Below are 12,496 nucleotides of genomic sequence, written 5' to 3' on the forward strand. Positions count from 1 at the left end.
CAGTGCAGTGTTCAGTGTTGCCAATGTATTCTTTGATTAAAATGCTATGAAAGGGGGAGAAGGAATTAGAGCAAGAAGTGGGAGTGAGAGTATGAAGAAAATGAAGTGCAGAGCTCTTTCCAAACCAAATCACCCCGTGACAGCAGGTTTTTCAGACAGCCTGAGCAAGATCCAATACCTGAGAGCCCCTAACTGTGCCTCTATGACCAGTTTGGCCAGTTCTTGTTCCCTCATCACTCCCTGCAGCTGGACATCTCAGTCTAGTTGCCACTAGTGGCAGAGTGTTGTCCCAGTGGGTGAGGTACAGTGGCAGTGCTGTTCTCCATAGAAGATGGCCCACCTGAGGATACCAAACGCTGCATCTACTGCCTGCAAATTCAGGTAACTTACAGACGTTTTCAAATAAGCTTTTCCAAAGGCTGGCAATGTTGCAGTGGTAGGATCTCATGAGCTAGTTGCAAAACTTAATTTATACCTATAGGGCAGGAAGGGACTTCTGAAACTTCATTTTCACGAGGTCTGAGAGTACTGGTAAGACTCCTGCAAGCAAGTGCAAGGCTTCGCTGGGGAACCAAGAATCCTTGAACCTTGTGTTTATGCAGTGCTTTACCTGCTCTCCAATGGAATACTGATATGATAATGTGCCCTCTTCTTCTATGACCAGTTACTAATTCAGTGAAAGTACAGTGAGTGTGTGGTTCAGTCATGCATTGAGTAAAGTCACAGCTTTCACATGTTTGCCCTCTTTTCCTGTCCTCAAGGAGAAGAGTGTTTGGGCATTTTACATGCCCCACAACATCTATGCCAGAAATATCAAGGTCAAACAAAGTTGCTCTTTGCTTGCATTAATTCGTACTGAAATCTGAGATGAACTTCCAGAAGTAAACAATGCTACTTCAGTCATGGTCTGCCAAGCAAAAATCACTGTCCTCTGCACAGATAAATATCACCCTTGATCTGGATCATCATGCCAGTAGAACATCACTGGCGACTCTCATCCTTTAACTCATCTCTTTACATAGTCTGAGAAGATCTGTCACATCAATTAAGGCACAAATTCATTAAAAGGAATGAGCAATTCACAGGAGGCACGAGATAACACAGGTATGCTGTTGCCTTCACATTTCTGTATTAATCACATTCAGGATCACCTGTTACTGCCTTTTCACCTGCTGCAAACTATTAGCAAAATAGTAGCAAATACATTGCAACTAATGTTTCAAAATTTTAGATGTAAGTTTGGCCTGCAAGCTTCCAAGATATTTATGTATGAATCTTCATAAAAAAGAAAATAAATTACTGATCTCAATGGCCTTCAGCTGAGGCAGAATACAGATAACAAAAGGGTTACACACTCATTAGGAAAAAATAATAATAATCACCCAGCAATGTAAAAAAAAAAATCAGCTCACAATGTAAAAAATCTTTCATGTACAGATTAAGTGTACATAAAAGGACTGTACAAACAATGTGAAGATTATGAAGAGAGAAATTTCAACATCTGCTGAAGGGAAATGATATCGTACCCAGGGTGAAGTCACGGGGGTACATTAGAGCGATATTTTATCTTCTAAATAACGAAGAGCAGGGATTAGGTGGAGTTGCTGTTCATTATGTGTATTAAGTAAAGCTGCCTTTTTCCCCCCAGCATTACAAGCTCATATTTACGACATCAGGATATAGAAGGATAGACACAGTTTCCTCCTGCTTCTGAGCTCCTTGCTCAGGATAGTAGTAATTTTTAAGGAAAATTACTTCCCAGAAACACACAATTCAGAGTGTCTTTCCTAACCATTTGCCTGTAAACCAGTGAGTGTTCCAGCACGCTGCTTAATTTCCCTTTTACTGGCTCCTTAGGGCAGGGATAGGCTGACCAACAGAGACAAACATTATTTTACAGGTTTATAAGTTGGTTTTCTTGGTCTCTCTACTATGTAACACATTAAGTCTTTAAACATGAAAGAACATAGAGAGCATAGAATAGACATGGAAAACACATTGCTTTACCATTCAAATTATAAAGTGTTATCAGCACTCTTCTAATAAGGTCAATCATCCATGATCTTCTCTTATGAGATGGAGGGCAGTGACTGCAGATACAGTTCATGTGGATGAATCTTTTTGGGAGAAAAAAATGTGGCAAACCCTGGTTTTAATACAGTGGCAAAGATTATGGAAATCAGTTAGCAGAGATGTGATTTAAATGAAACTTGAATGTCATGTGGTCATAGGGAGCACTTCTCTCTTCTCAAGTGGATTCAGTATGCTTCTTTTTTTACTAGCCTGTTTAGAAAGCATAAGTAAACAGGAAGCTACACTGAAATACATGTAGGTAATCATCAGCAGTGAAATGTGGAAGGCTGACAAAGCCACCAGTCACTGCCAGGTTACCAGATGGAGGGCATGCCTCAAAACTAACAGTGACTTTGGAGGTCAGTGCAGAGTCAAACCACAGCAGAAAGAAGAATAAGGAAACGGAGACTTTTCTAATTCTTCCCTATTTCCTCAGATAAGCAGAAGTTATAAGAGCTAAGGGTTGTTTGAAGTTTGTCCTTGGTTCATAGCTTGGAAAGTCTGGCCTGCTAGCTACTGTTGGGCTACAAGGTCCTGCTGTCTTTGCATGAGGTAGAGCTGACTCTACTATGTGCCTTCTGTCATTTGCTGACTAACACAATTTTTATGGTTAACTTATGCATCAAGTTTCAAAGTTTTACTGCAAAGCTTTTGATAATGGCATGTAAATATCAGTGTAGGAGGGCAAAACATTTTGAGCTGCGTAGCGTTACTTTATAAATATTTTTGGAAGCTACCAATGTGAAATGCTCTACTCAGACTCAGCACTAAAAAAAATTTAAAAAAAAATAAAAGAAATAGGCTTTTTCTAAAACAAAGGCACATCTGTCAGTGCAGCAGTGTATGAATTTACATGATCTGCAGCACAGAAGAAGTACTTTCTCAAACAACTTAAGTTGAAGCAGGCAGAAAAAAAGAACAGCATGAAGCTGTCTATGCAACGTCAACAGTATTTAACAGAGCACTTTTTCATCTGCCAGTGCTTCTGGTGATTCCTAGATACTTGGTGTGAGCCAGCTGCCCTCCTGCTCCTCTGCTCCTGAAGCCCAGAGTTGCAAGTGTCAGCTTCTTGCAGCTCACCCGTAATTAACTTTTCAAATGTTGTATTCCACCCAGTGTTTCCCCTTCAGAGGACAGGAGGCAGAGGGCATGAAGACATTCTTGTAACCGCTTCAGAAATTTGTAGGGTTTGCTTGGTCCCTGTGTCCTATCTGCTTTGTTTCCCAGGTGCAGAAGAAGAAAACCAGCACACTGCCCCATTGGTATTCTCTTCATAACCAAATTTCTCTAATGATAACCTGGGAGAAGACAACTTCCTTATTTCCCTCACGGACACATTTGGAAGTTTTCTTCATCCTCCAGTCCTGCAGCAGGAAGCAGGCTGTTAGTGGAGTGCAAGTGAGCATGTATCAGTGCTCTTAGTCCTCCTGGACTGATTGTGACTGATGTCTTCCACGTCTTCCTTTGATTGCTGTCAAGGAGACAAGTGTTGGCACGTCTTTTCCCTGGTATTTGTGGGGTTTGGTCAAGCAATTGTTTTCCAGTGCCTCTCCACAGATACAGCAAGAGAGCAGATAGATAGATGGACCTGGCTTCTTTCTTTGCCAGTCTGAGTTCACAGGTGTGCACTATCTCCAAGCTACAGCCAGGAGAGACAGCCAGCATACCTCAGACAGTACTATTTGAACTACTCTGAGCTAGATGTGACCAAACCTAAATCAAAACAGTCTTCACATCCCCTGAGATTGCGTAATGTTGAAAACTAAGGTAATGAACTTTGCACAGGCAGTTGTTTATGATTAAACCATGCAAAACAATTGCTAGTAGTGCAAGAGCTGAGTGCTACATTATGGTAAGGGCCAAGGCACAGAGAAATTAACTGACTTGCCCAGTTTAATGTGGTAGTTTAGTGACAGAGGTATAAGTGGGCTGCTCAGTTCCTTCTCTCAAGGCAGGTCTAATCTCTAGATCATGCTTTGATCTCCTTCTAGTATTAAAAAATAAAACTCCCCCTGTTCATGCTATAAGTTATTACAGAAATTACTTTCAAGTTACAGACCCACAAGATCAAACAAAAAAGAGGGCAGTAAGAGTGGAAAAGAAGGCTTACTTTGTGTCATTTACTTCCACAATCTGCTCAGCAAAGTCAAAGAGGAAAAACTATTTTTTTTAGACAGATACCTTTCAGAACACATCAAACACTTCTCATGGGTGTATGTCAGAGACATTGTACTACAAAGGTTTTGTCCTTTACATTCATGACTGCCTGGATGTTCAGTAGGATTTTCCATTCCCTAAATTCAAGATCAAGCTGGAATATGCAGTTGGGTAGCAGCAAAAGTACATCAACAAAGTCTGCAAAGCAAAATAATTAGTGAAAAGAAATCATTAACACAGCATGTTCCTAAGCTAAAGCCAAAGTGGGGGGAGTTTCTGCCATCTCAAAAGGAAGGTCTGGAGAAGGAAACAGTCTGTGTTTGAATACTCTGGCTTTGTAGGTATTCATAAGATCAGTCTTCCAAATATTACAGGGGCCTTCCCAAAGCTTCCTGTTTGGGTGAGATGTTCTTTCTAAGAGCGAGCCAAGTAATGTCTCTAAATGCTTTTCAGCTCTCTGGTTTCTCAAGAAGGGTAAGTGACCAGGTAATCCTCCACTTACTCTCTGTCCTCTGCCACCATTCCATGGCCTGTATTGTTGCACAGAATTTACGAGGGGCTGTATATCAGCTTATATGTTTTTCATGCTTCCTATATCAAGGAACAAACAGACTCAACTAGCAGGCTCCAGCAGATGCGTATCTGAGTTTGTGAATTCCAGATGTAACTCCCTCCCTAGTGAACTTTCATGAACCACCTCCCCCTCTGGGCTCAACAAAATGGAGCTCAGCTCACTCTTCATTGAAGATGCCACCCCAAATGTCTTCCCTTTCAGATTGTACACTGTTTACAAAGAAATGATGGGTAAGCCTCTGGCAGCTATTCTAATTCAAAATGGGCTGGAGAAAAACAGCACATAGTTTTCTGGCAACAACAATGGAACAGTAACATTTATGAGCCTCTACAGCTATTCCCACCTGTTCTTAGTGCAATATATATATTGGATATATACCCATCCATGAGTCTATCATCTGTGATGTTACCTCAAACTGAACTATAATCCAGTAACTAAATAAATAAATTACAAAGCTCAGCCTTTCCTGTGTACGAAAGAAGTATGTAAAAGAATCAGTGAAAAGAACCTGCTTTCACATAACACTAAAGTTGGGCCTTTAAAATCTTTCCATAGAAAGGAATCGAAAGAGGACAGATGGGTCAGAAGTAGCAGCAGCAGTGCAAGGCTGATACTGACCATATGCATTACAGCATATTAAGATGAAGCGAGTTAGCAGAAGATATTTATCTTCTATATAGTGTCTTACAGTCTCTCCTACAGGAAATCACACTAATATCGAATCGCTTTTCTATACACATTGTTTTTCTGTATGTTTTTCCATGGTGAAGAAGTCACTGCCAGGTTTTACAGTTTAATGCTACATTTTTATTTCAAAAGATTTTCCATAGAATTCATGCAGCTCTGTGCTTAAAAGTACCCAAAGTACATTTGACTTCCTTTGCTCTTGGTAAAACCTCTGACCAAGATCGTACAGGGGTACTGGATAATGCAGGTCACAATTCTCTCATATTCTTCCTGAAAAAGACAGAACAGTTTGTGACTTTTCTCTTCCAAAACATCCTAGAAAAGTAGTTCAAATGAACAGGAAAAAATTAGTGGAATGCTCATAAAAATGTAAGTTTATCTCCAGAAATATGCAATCAGATTGCCTGGAATTTTTCTATGATATTTTTCTTTTCTTTTTTCTTTTCTTTTCTTTCTTTTTTTTTTTTTCCTACATAATATGTTTGTTAGTGGACATATTTTCAGAACGAATATTCTCATTTGAAATTCTTACATTGTGATTAGAATTGCTTGGTTTGCTCTGCTCAGAAAACTTTAACAAAAACTCTAGTAAACTGCTCTTTAAAAAGCCTCCAAGATTTGGAGGTGGAGAACGGGTTAATACAAACTTAACTGCAGCAAAACATGTTTAAAATTTATTTCCTTTAATGGTTATTAAATGTTTGAAATGCAGTACAGAAGATTTGCTGATAATTGAAAAACCTCCCTTTTGCGAGTATAACAATGTTAAGACATTATTGCACTAGAGAAAGAACAGATAAGCTTTTCATCCTAGATATCCTTCCCTTTCTCAGTATGGCCTTTGGCAAACATAGGGACTGTGATATTATCCAGGTCATTAAATAGGGAAGCTTCAAAACAAAAGGTTGTGAAAAGAAATTTGAAGAAAATATGTTTATAATTAACAACAGAGCTTGGAAGAAGCCCAACAATAAAAGCAATTCTTGTTTTTTAACCTGGAGAACAAGCATTCTGTAAACACAGTGAAGGAGATTACCATAGTAATGAAGTAAAGCAATGAAGTGAAACAGAGTGCACATTCAACACTTGAAAAGGTTTCAGAATTTCAGTGATTCTCAGCCAAGACAGAAGCTATCTATCACAGATAGACTTGGGATGTAATATCAGTACAGCTTCACAGTCTTCACTCAAAATGATTCTGCTTCCATCTACAACTGGCTACTCCTGAGTGGAAATATTTCCACTATCATTCTATCATCCTGTAAGTCAGCACTGCATAGAGCAAGGTGACTGAATTACAGTTCTTCTTTTTAGTGAGCTGTTTTTATATAATCATTGCTAGCTTTCTGAGTGAGGCGACCTACGGGAAGAGAAAAAAAAAAGAAAAGAAAAAAAGAAGAGAGAGAGAAAGACTGGTTTGGATTTTGCAAAAATCAAACCAAAGCTCTTACAGTTCTAGGTCTCATTTTTTTCTGAACCCTGAAAGTTAAAGCTTGGATAAGTTTTTTCTAATTTTAGCGTATCCCTATTCAAAATAAGAGGGAGGATTTATTTTTAAAAAGTAGGGTGGTCTGGTATAAAGTCTTCAAGGACGTTTAGGTAGGATTCAGATTCAAACAATTCACCAGCACTCCCAATATCTCTGCTGAATTTTTGTCCTTTTCCTTCCTTAGCTTTCTGATTCTTGGATATTTTTTGCTTCTTCTCAGTTTTCATTGGAACTTGAAATTTTACTTCCTTGTTCACAAAGATCTGAGCTGCATATCATGGAGTAAATTAATTCCCAGGCTGAGTCGCTGAGTTTCCCTCTACATCTGTACCTGAGCTAGTTGGAACTGTGCAACAGAATTCACCATATATGCCTTTTTATGTCTTGCCAACATTATTTAATTTTGGGAAGGAAAATTCTGATTTTAGTTGGACAGAGATAGAACCATTTAATTCTAACAGCTTCAGTCTTAAATTATGGCACCAAAAATTGGCCAACAATATGGCTCAAGATAGAAATAGTACTCATTGTCACAGTTTATAACTTTATCAAGACGTAACTTGGGCAAGCTGGCTGCAATAATTCTCACAGTGCTACAAACTGTGTTTTCGTCATTTTTGTTGATACTGGCAAAATGCTTATTTTGGCTTTCTTCACGTTGCAGTCATTAGTACAATATAGTGTAGCCACTTTCAGATATATTTATGGGAAGGTCATTTTTACTGAACTGATTATGTACTGAAAACTTATATAAACAAGTGAGTTAAAGACACTGTCAATCCCACACCTTACTCCATGCCAAATTCCATAAGCTGGTCTGTGCAATTAGAGTAGAATTCAAGAGAAGGTTATGTTAGCTAGAGGAAGGTACAGGAGGAATACCTGGAGCACTGCTACTTCGTAACGGTTAAGTATATCCATAAGGTTGTAGGTGTTTAAAGACAAGCTAGAACAAGCTTGTTCTACGACATCAGCAAGATTACTCATCCTGTTCATAATCAGGAAAAATTTTAATTGAGATTTCATGTAGTAGAAAGTATAGAATCATGACCATTCATTCACAGCTGTTTGGAGAGCCTTCCCAAGGCAGGAAAGGACACGATATCTAGGGGGGAAGAAAAGGCCCATATTTTTTCATTTTTAAAGTTTACAACTGCAGCAGTAACAAAACAAGTCACTTTTGAAAAGTACTTATCTTTTACACTCATTAGATTGCAATCCAGCGATGACTGAACATGATATTTAAACAGGAGTGTTTTTGCCAGTGAGTTACATGATCAACACGAACTGCTAATGTTTTCTATTCTAAACCTTCTCAAAATGTCAAGTGTTCTTGTCAGATGAGTAGAAGTGGCATAAAACTAACTTCTGAAGTTGCTTTCGATGAGATATCCTTGGGGAACTTAGTATATATACTGAAATCATATTCACAATATGTGCTAATATCTTCTGCTGCAAGGGATTAGGCTTTTAACTCTCGATTCCATTAATGGCAATACAGCACAGCCTGGGACTTCCTTCCAAAAAAGACATAGGGCATTCATAAATAAAACAAGTCTTATTTCCTGAATGTACTCATGCTGAAAGAAAATAGAAATATAAAATAGGATAAGGAAATAGCTTCTAAAAACAGGCCTGGTAATTTTACTACAGCCTTCCTATTTTCACTGTTATTTATTAATTTATTTCTAAGCCACTAAATCACCAGAACAGCAGAGAAATTCACAGTCATCTAAGACAGTTGCTGTAGCACTCTCTTTTCTGTTTTTTCCTGTTACTTAATGTGATAATGGGCAAGAGATATTACTGATGATTTACATCAGCCCGAGCATACAGAGAGCTCACAGGTTTGCTCTGCAGATGCCTTCTGGGCACAGCTGCCTCTGGCAGTAGTTATCAGAGTGACCCAAGAAGAACCATGGACTTCTAGACTTTCACATCAAAACAGGACTGATGGTGACTGCTGCAGTACATTCAGCAGAAGCTGTTTCTGCTGTTTTGTTAAATATCACCACCAGTGTGGTATTTCCAGTGCCATGTTTCTAACATGTTGATAGATATCAAACTAAGGTTCTTTGGTGATGAACACCTTGATTTTCTATTTATTTATTTATTTATTTATTTATTTTACTCCAAGTATTTTCCATGTTCATGTATCTAATTCCAGAAACAAAACCAGTACACTGGATGTGAAAAACTCAGCTTTGAGTTTTAGTACTATTTATCCAGAGTAATAACAGTGGTACATAATTTGACCTAAGCCGTAAGTGTTTAGGAAAATGAGATTTTATACCCAGCTTTTATGCTCATAGATAAAGTGCAAATAAACATAAAAATCAGAAAGCAGGGAAGGATTTTGGTATGTATTCCAGTATATCCAACTTCACATTCACTCTTTTCTTCATTTGGCCTGTAACAAACCTTAGATGGGATATTGGTTCCATTAAATAAACAGTTTAAAATCTGAGAATTGCTAATTGCTCAATTGTGATCAGTTAGCAAGTGATCAATGTTCTCTAAAACAAGTAATGTATATATAAATTGGTTTTCATATTGCTGAAAATGTCAAGGATGTTGGAAGAATAAATAGGCTTCCAAAAACATTCTAAAACATTTCGCGTGTTAGATCACATCTGCTCCTGTAACTATTTCATGCATTGCTGGATTTAAAAGCTCATTTTCACATGGGTAATATGACACTTTACAGCACTGCAGTTTCATTCACTTCACATTCACAAACATAGCTAATGGGTTGAAAACACACTGATATATTCAGTAACTAGGCTAACCCACATACACAGATATCCAGAATGTGGGTTAAGTACAGGTAGATACATACAGCTGCCACATCCAGGTCAATGAGATGCATCTGGGTTCTCTAGCCCATCCTTGCCTCAGCTGGCTCCCTATGTAAACCAGGCAACTGGGCCAGTTAGTGGTACAGCTTAGCAGCTTGCTCTATAAGCAAGGCATTTTTGCTCCTATTAGACTGAACTAATGGTACTCTGTTGATAGTAACAAATCCTGGCATTTTGCAACACTGATTCATTACCACGGTGTTTGAAATTAATCTTTAGAATATCACCTAAAGCAAGCAGCCTTTTTTGTTGTTGTTAAATAAGGTTCACAAAACCCTCAAGAACAGAGCCATGAAAAGCAGAAAAAACTCCCCTTCTAAAGGCAGCAGCTGCTTATTCTCTGACACTTCTAAAGCATTGAAGTTTATCTCCACTGAAGACAATAATATGTCCAGTCCTGTGGGAGTGAAATTGGGTCATAAAAGTTTAAGCCAGTCCAGTTTTGCTGCTGACTCCTGGTAAACACGTGATTACATTCAACACCATAATTACAAGGTTTGGTTGGAGAATGTGACTGCCACAAGGAGAAAGGTGCTTAGGCAATACTACAAGAGCTGTTTCGGTTACTGGTGCTGCCCTGACAGTGGCTAATCATCTGGCTGGGGCATTTCCTGAAGCCTGAAATATAGTCAGGGCTGTGAGCATGCAGTGAATCCTCCTATGCCATGTCTGGAGATATGTATATGTGTCTCATGTGAAAAAGACAAACCCCTACCTCATGCCCAGTGCATGCACTGGAGATATGTGAGGGAATGAGGTGTTGTGAGTAAAACTTCCTCTGGAACATATGGTCATGTTCTGCATTTCAGTCATGTGGTGGCCCTGTCTGTCCCCTAGGAAAAGAGGCATTGCAGAGTCTAAAGGAATAATAGAATCATAAAATATCCCAAGTGGGAAGGGACCCACCATGATCACTGAGTCTGATTTGTGGCGCCACATAGAACCATCCATAATTCAGACTCTACGTCTGAGAACATTGTCCAAATGCTCCTTCAACATATTAGCTCAGGGCCATGCCTGTTACCATGGGGAAACTGGTTCATGCCCACTGGTACTGTGTCTGGTAACAACCTACAGCTAGCATGTAAAGTCCAAGGCATATGCATGTTGACAGCATGGTTTAATCCAGCAGTGAAATAAGCTAAAATTTTTATTATAACTAATAGAATTTTTAACAGAAGTGAAACTAGAAAATGGGCTACACAAACATATTAATTTCAGCTACTTCTCCCTGACAAGTCTGTATAGATTTTGCTATTTATGTTTCTTCTTTTCCCAAAGGAACACAAAGCTTGTAAATGTAGAAATGTCAGTGAGAAATGGACAGTTGTGCATCAAAATGAGGGATTTATGTGTTTAACTGCCTATATTTGTAACTTCCAGTCCAGTTTGCATATGTGAAGTCAAGGATCGTTATATTTATCAGTGCATAAATGAAGGGAGGGGAGATAAATGACCTGGTTTACAGAGGTGCTGAGCACATGCAGTTTCCATTTATTTCAACTGGAGTGTGAAAAACAGGCACTAAGTAACCGACCCAAGCTCACACAATGGAGGATTGCCAGTGCCAGGAAGAAAACTCAGAAATCCTTCCAGTGTAAATCTTGCCCAGTCTAAACTGTAGATATATCCTCTCCCAGAAAAGGAAGAAAAAAAAAATGGAGAAAGAAAGAAAGAAAGAGAGGAAGAGGGAAAGAGAGAAAGAGAGAGAAGGAAGGGAGGGAGGAATGGAGGGAGGCAGGAAGGAAGGAAGGAAGGAAGGAAGGAAGGAAGGAAGGAAGGAAGGAAGGAAGGAAGGAAGGAAGGAAGGAAGGAAGGAAGGAAGGAAGGAAGGAAGGAAGGAAGGAAGGAAGGAAGGAAGGAAGGAAGGAAGGAAGGAAGGAAGGAAGGAAGGAAGGAAGGAAGGAAGGAAGGAAGGAAGGAAGGAAGGAAGAAAAGGAAAATTAAAAAAAAAAAAAAGGGACATGAAAAACTGCTGCATGATCTTTAATGACTAGAAAATAATGCCAAGTACGACTAGTAAATACATGTGAAGCATTGATCACACACCCAGCAACTTGCATGTGTGTCACAGATGGTTTTAGTAAAGAGACAACAAGACAAAGAAAGAAAAAGAACATGTTAGTCCAGATAAAAAGACAGAAAGACAAAGAAATCTTCCAGTGTTAAAAAAAAAGCAACCACCCAACCAAAAATATTCATAAAATGCTACAGAAACTAATGATAAAAACTGTAGAACCATTCCTTGATAACATGTAGACTAATCTCTACATAAATAGAAATAACAACCCTTTGAAATGGCAATGATTTGCTTGGAAAACACTCATTAAAAACGTCCTGCAATTATTTACTCTATCATTATTTCTTGGCAGCAGCTGAGTATCACTGCATCTTGTGTTGTTTTTTCAATGAAAAGGAAAGCATTGTTTGGGAAAAAAATTAAAGCTAAGGCATTGTATTTGAAATAAGTGCTTGGTGACATGGAGCTGATTGCCCAAAGGAACTGGGGTACATATATTTGTATTATTGTACATGTGAGTACCTTGAATCACGTACTGCTTGCTCTCTCTGTTTGGATTATGCAGCTTGGCTGGGCAGCTATCCAAAAGATTCACATTAAATTCTAGCTATATTCAGCACGAAAGTCATCTAGCGTCA

General features: G+C 38.8%; 1 long non-coding RNA gene across 1 annotated transcript in view; it reads left to right on the forward strand.

Annotated features, from left to right (window-relative positions):
- Positions 1-245: 245 nt before the first annotated feature.
- The window catches only part of LOC107306305 (uncharacterized), an 80,321-nt gene continuing 68,070 nt past the window's right edge, over positions 246-12,496 (forward strand). Inside the window, exon 1 of the long non-coding RNA XR_001552074.3 lies at positions 246-381. This is a non-coding gene — a long non-coding RNA (uncharacterized LOC107306305). The remainder of the gene's footprint in view (positions 382-12,496) is intronic.

The sequence above is a fragment of the Coturnix japonica genome, chromosome Z (genome assembly GCF_054131305.1).
Source record: "Coturnix japonica strain WE chromosome Z, WE-NBRP24, whole genome shotgun sequence".
Lineage (NCBI taxonomy): Eukaryota > Metazoa > Chordata > Aves > Galliformes > Phasianidae > Coturnix > Coturnix japonica.